Source organism: Lathamus discolor, chromosome 3 (genome assembly GCF_037157495.1).
Source record: "Lathamus discolor isolate bLatDis1 chromosome 3, bLatDis1.hap1, whole genome shotgun sequence".
NCBI lineage: Eukaryota > Metazoa > Chordata > Aves > Psittaciformes > Psittacidae > Lathamus > Lathamus discolor.
The window spans coordinates 101,468,965-101,474,964 of NC_088886.1; the positions used below are offsets into that span (position 1 = coordinate 101,468,965).

Below are 6,000 nucleotides of genomic sequence, written 5' to 3' on the forward strand. Positions count from 1 at the left end.
ATGGCTTTAAACTAAAAGAGGGGAATTCAGGCTGGATGTGAGGAAGAATGTTTTTACAAGGAGAGTGGTGAGGCACTGTAACAAGCTGTCCAGAGAAGTGGCAAATAAACCATCCCTGAAACATTCAAGGTAAGGCTGGTTGTGCCTCTGAGCAAGCTGTTCTAGTTGAAGATACCCCTGCTCATTGCAGGGTGGGGTGGACTAGATGACTTTAAAGGTCCCTTCTAACCCAAAGTATTCTATGTTTTTGTGTAAGTCTTGGAAAGCTACAAAAAAAAAACAGCTTTGCAGAGCACTGCGGATTTTGCCTTGTGAAACTCCTCTGCTATGTTGTGTTCAGATCCTAAGAGCCAGTGATGTCACTTCCATGAGCAGTACTGCTGACTTTAGATCTACTTCCATGGTATATTACATTGTGGAAATATTTTCTTCTGTGTAATGTATGAAGGAAAACTGGGGTTAGATTCAGAAAAAAATCTGGATTGCTCATGACTGGTAAGTAGTGCAATAACTTGTAGCTTAGTTTGGTCACTTCTGTGAAAACTCTTTTAGGTAAGAAGATATATTTAGAGGGGAATGCATGTTCATTAACGTCCTGAAAAGGAATAAGAGGTATTCTGCATAGGAAAACTTAATAGTTGTTATACTTAAGTGAATGTAATGGAGCTCTACTTCCATGGTGCAGAAATAGAGTCTTCCATGCCTTGAAGGAGTTGAAGAGGTCAGCCAATTTCTCACAACCACATAATAATTTCTTATTTTTCATTATCCCAGTGGATTGCTAGCACTTGTTTGCCATAATGTCTCCCTCATATCATCAGTCGTTGGTGTACAAAAACTTGAGACAAACATCCTTTGAAAAGAGCTGATTAAACATTATATATCAGTAACATATAATTTTGTGGTACTTGTTATGGGGCAATAAGTACCTTGTTTATTTCTGTACATCAACATATAAACAGAGTGACTAATGACAAAATCAAATGTTCCTATTTTATTCATAAACTAATCATCATACCTAGAGCAGCATATGATTTGTTGCTAAAACTCAAAAAAACTGTGCCACAGAGAGAGGAAGTCCAGCTGTGATGTTGATGCTGTGGAGATGAGCTGGACAGGGCTGGGAAATACAGTAGGAGCTTTGCAGTTGGAATTCGAGATGAACTGTGTTAGATGTGCAGACTCTTTCATCTCTGAGGGGCTGAGCCACTGTCGCTGAAAACAGCAGAAATACTCATTCAGTGCCTGGCGACTAGTGTTCCGGCCCATACATCTCTGTAGCCATTTCAGAAAGTTGGACAGAGCAGTGAATAGCAGTGTACAACCCAGCATGGGCAAAATCAAACACAATGTGTGTTCAGGGGTTTGATCAATAAATGTCTTGCAATGGGGTGTGACTGCTTAGCCATTTTCTGCCTTCCTACTGTTGAGAGTTCCTTTTTATGGGGGGGGGGGGGGCAAGAGAGAGGAAAAAAACAAAACTAAACCCCCACTTTTCTGGCTTTGCAGTAAAAAAACCCACAACTGTACTATTTCAAATGGTTCCACGTTATGAATTTACCAGGATCATTTAATTTTTCAGCTTTTCTGTTGCTCATTGTAGGCTTATTAACAGGATGATACACCTTTTCATGCTTTCTCCTCCATGGAGAAGATAGCCTCTTATTTGGGCTCATCTTATCTGTCTGCTTGCACACTGGTCCATCTAAACCAAGGAATCTTTTATTGTATATTGGTGGTTTTGGTGTATTAATTCTAAAAGATTTGTGTAATGTGGCTGTTGAACAGCCAACCATTATCTAGTATTGTTAGGGTATGTAAGATAAATGCTAATTGTACCTGTCTTTTCATCTGTTACCATGAGTACAGGTGCATATGTTGTGGTCTATGATGAACTTAGAAATCACAGGTTGTCACTAGCCGGATGTGAACACTAAAAGTGATAAACCAAGATTTTAGATTGCCCTCCTCCTTTCCCCCTCAATTTTTGTTTTACTAAAGGAAGTTCCCGTTACGGTGCATTTCTTTGGAAAGCATTTCTCTGGATCTGGGAGGGAATGTGGCTGTATGGGTTGTCAGAGTATTGGTAATGATCTCTCTGTATGCACGTAATCCCACTCCTCTGGTTTAGGGGGCAGTGCTCTGTAATTATGAAGGTCATGAAGATATTTTTTCTTAATTGTGTGTGCCTGGCTGGATTGATCTGGTGTACAAAGTTGGAAACAGCTGTTATCACAGACACCTGATGGAAATTGCCTGTTGCATATACAGTAAGAAAGGGGTGGGAATCTGGTGAGAACTCAGGTACTCGAGTTCTACTTTACCCCTCCTCTGGCAGCAGAGGAGTGTGCCTTTGAGCCTGCAGTTTCTACACACCTAGTAAGCTGCTGTGTTATTGAATATACAACCTGATGTAATTTTCTTGGAAAAACTAGGTTACATTTGGATCCTTTGCCTAAGCACTGCTGGTTTGCTGAGACTAAAACTTGGCATATAACGTTCAACTTCTAAGGTCATTTTCTATTCGTTACTGCTGGTAACACCTAGTAGAAACTTAAAAAAAATCATTTTTATAGCATTAAAACAATGTTATTGGAGCAATAATATTAAAAAATAAACTATCTGTTTTATCAGAACTCAAAACAACTTCTGAAAAGCTTAACATATACATATAGACATCTGAAAATAATATGCTTCCATCTTCTGCTGTCTTCTCAGGTAACATTAAATGGTGCAAAATAGTGTGATGTTTAGGAAAGGAGAAGACACATTTCTTCTGACGTATTTAAAAGTTACCATGGTGGCATTTTTTGAGTATTGGTTCTGATCTTGAACACAATGAATAAAACAAATGGGGGAGTTGCAGTTCCTGTCACAGTCTTTACCCCAAAAATGTTTGCAATAACCCATCCTTCTTACCTCCAAAATCTCTTCTATGTAGGTTTTCATTTAACTGGAAAGACTACAAAATTATGAATCCTAGAAGTTAAATATTAGACTGGAAAGAAACCAGATCACCTTTTTCAGTTCAGAATGGTATTTAGAACAAATGTCTGAGCCAGGATTCACATCACATGCAAAATGTTTCATACAGCTTGAGATGGTAATTTTTGTCTATTTCTAATTGAACTGTTTTCTGTCAATAAAGTTGGCTTTCCTCCTCCCTCCCAAGATTCAATGACTGAGAATATGTTAAATTCAAGAAAACTTTGATCAGGAAATTTTGGTGGTGTTTTTTTTTTTTAATTTCCCATTTCATTTCAGTGAGCTCAAACTGCTTTGTACCATCTCTTCATTGGTCTAATTAATTCTGAGGGTTTTGATACCTGCGGCGTATTTTCATGCTTTTCCGTGTCTTCCGGAGCCACAATTTACCTTTCCAAGCTATCCTATCTTCCTTTGCTCTGAAGTTAAATCATTAAATAAAGATTATAAAGGTTTAAAGTAACTCCCTTGATTCACTCATTAACAGTATCCCCTTGCTTCTCCAAATCACTTTCAGTGCGTGAAACGAGAGGGAGCAAGACAGCACTACAGTTCTGTCTTTCCTCAAGCCCTGAGGAAGGGTATGTGGAAGGAAACCCAAGTCTTGCATCTCCCTACAAGCCCTTGTCTGGACCTTCACCTCATAGCTCTGCAGGAAGGATTGAAATGCGCATGAAAAAAACGTGGCATGTAGTTAGAAGCAACCCAAGAGTAATGATTTCTGTCCCCTGCACAGTCCATTCTCAGCAAGCACAACAGCAACACAGGAATACAGAATGATTGAGGTTCGCAAGGGTCTAAGGAGGTTGTCTAGTCCAGCCCCAATGCTCAAGCAGGGCCAACTAGAATTGCTTGCTGAGTACATGTTCTCAGGTTTTTAGTATCTCCGCAGCTGGAGACTCCACAACCTCTCTGTTCAACTTATTCCAGTGTTTGACCACCCTCATAGTAAACAAGTGGGGTTTCTTTTGTGTTCAGGAGTTTCACATGTGCCAGTTTGTCCCCATTGCCTCTATTCTGTCACTGATCACAGGCAGCCTGAACTGGACAAATGCTCTGCTGATCCATGCTGTGGGCTCTGGCTACTCTGGGCCCTGGAAGGCAGCCAGGAAAATATCATTTTGAAGTGATTTGAAACTCTGGTAGAGTGCTACTTAGAGAAAAACTGTTGGCTCCGATCCTGATCTTGCATGAAGCCTCTGCGCATAGCTTGGCAGAAGGTTACACTATTTTAAGTAGGCTGAACAGAGTAATTTTCAAGGCCAAGGAGGGAAAAAATAATAGATCTGTATTCTCTTGATGGGTGAACCCAACTTTGTGTGATTTGAATTTGAGTTATTTCTTGGCAGGGCTAGAAGTGGTATTCTTTTAAAGTATCAGTTAGAAATCATGTGGGAGCTCTAAGGGGAAAGATGGGTCTCACAGCCCACCTCCATCCTTGGCCCCTGAACTCTGAGGAGTGTATCTGTGTCACAGCATACCTCCTCTTGATCTTGATCTCCTAATCTTGACTGAAAGCCCTAAACACTCTTTTTTATGGAAATTCCAGTGGGGGCAGTTTCTGTTTTGTCCCTAGGATGATAAACTGACATAAAAGCTGAAACCATCTTGGGGAATACTGTAGAGGAACTAGGGGAATACTCTGGGACCTGATCACCCCCTTTCTTCCCATCTTCTGGTCTCTGTAAACTTGGGGATTTGGGTGGTTCTGTGCCTTTACTGTTTTAATCTCAGTTTATCTTAAAGCCTCCAGTCCACACTGGACTAGAAGAAAGCATATTGAGCTATCCAGGAAGGGGGCTATTTTGGTTTTGCTGTCAGAAGCATTTTTTGAAGTTAACTTCAGATAATTGATTTTAATTATTTTTTTTTTTTTGGTGATAGCTAATTAACAAATGTCTGTCAGTGGAGCTGTTTCTATGCATATTTGTCTGAATAGAGCCCTCCCAGCTTTTCAAGAAAACTTGGACAGTTTAGCAATAATTATATTTAGGGAGAAAAACCTCTGCTGCACAGAGTTTAAGTACTGGGGAATCTGATCCCCTCCTGCCGCTGCTCCAAAGACATTTCCTTTCCCAGCACTGCTCTGGTGCCTGCTCCCGGTGTCTTGCATTCCTCACCTTTGCACGTCATCCCACTCAGCTGCACTCCTGCAAATGCTTTCCCCTAGCAGCCGAGCCTGGTGTTATTTGTTGCCAAGTAAGTCTCATTGCAACATCCCCTCTAAGCACAGAGGTAAGTTGCGGGATTTATCTATATAGGTTCTCTGTGTCCCATTGTTCTTCCCATGTACAGGAGAATAATTACATCCTAGCACAAAAAATTAACAGAATTGGAGCTTTTGTCGTTATCTCTTCCTGCCTCCCTGTTCTCTTCCTATTCAGTAGTGTTTGAAAGAGTTTTCCTGTAAACATTGCAAAAACCTCCTCTCACTTTAAATCTTTTTTGTTAAATGTTATTTTAAAAAATCCCCACAAATTAAATTCCTTTTTTTTTTTTTTTCTTTTTCCCAGAAAGACCTCCACATTTAAAAGAGAAGTCCATTTTGAAGAAAGGGAAAAAGGACCCCTCAGGTGTTTGAAGTTTCTGTTCAGAAATGCTTTTGGTGCCTACAGTGCTCTCCCAAGAGTAACGGCAGCATTTACCCCTGAAGTAGCAATTAAAGATGAAAACTTAAAGTGGAATTAAACTTAGTTCCCAGGAAAAGTCTGGCTCTCTTTTATGATTAATTCTCCATATCATTTGAGAAATCAGTTTGCAATCCCCATTATTATGGATGGTTTTTTTATACTGGTGGTATGGCTTTTTGCTAAATTCACCACAGTATTGCCCATTCAACATTCATTAGGGTTTTTTTTCTCTCTAAGAAACATTCCTCTCTCACTGTCAAGCATCTAGTCATTGCAATGAATGCATAGGGGAATTTTTACAGATTCCTTTGTAAAGCAGTATGCAAACCCCTCTCCAACAAAGCACCTTTCCAGCAGATGATCTGAAAACAGTCCTGATACCTCA

At 40.0% G+C, this 6,000-nt stretch overlaps 1 long non-coding RNA gene across 1 annotated transcript in view; it reads left to right on the plus strand.

The window, feature by feature from the left end:
• Positions 1 to 5,691, plus strand: part of LOC136011156 (uncharacterized) — a 65,922-nt gene extending 60,231 nt beyond the window's left edge. Inside the window, exon 5 of the long non-coding RNA XR_010611240.1 lies at positions 5,499 to 5,691. This is a non-coding gene — a long non-coding RNA (uncharacterized LOC136011156). The remainder of the gene's footprint in view (positions 1 to 5,498) is intronic.
• Positions 5,692 to 6,000: the final 309 nt, after the last annotated feature.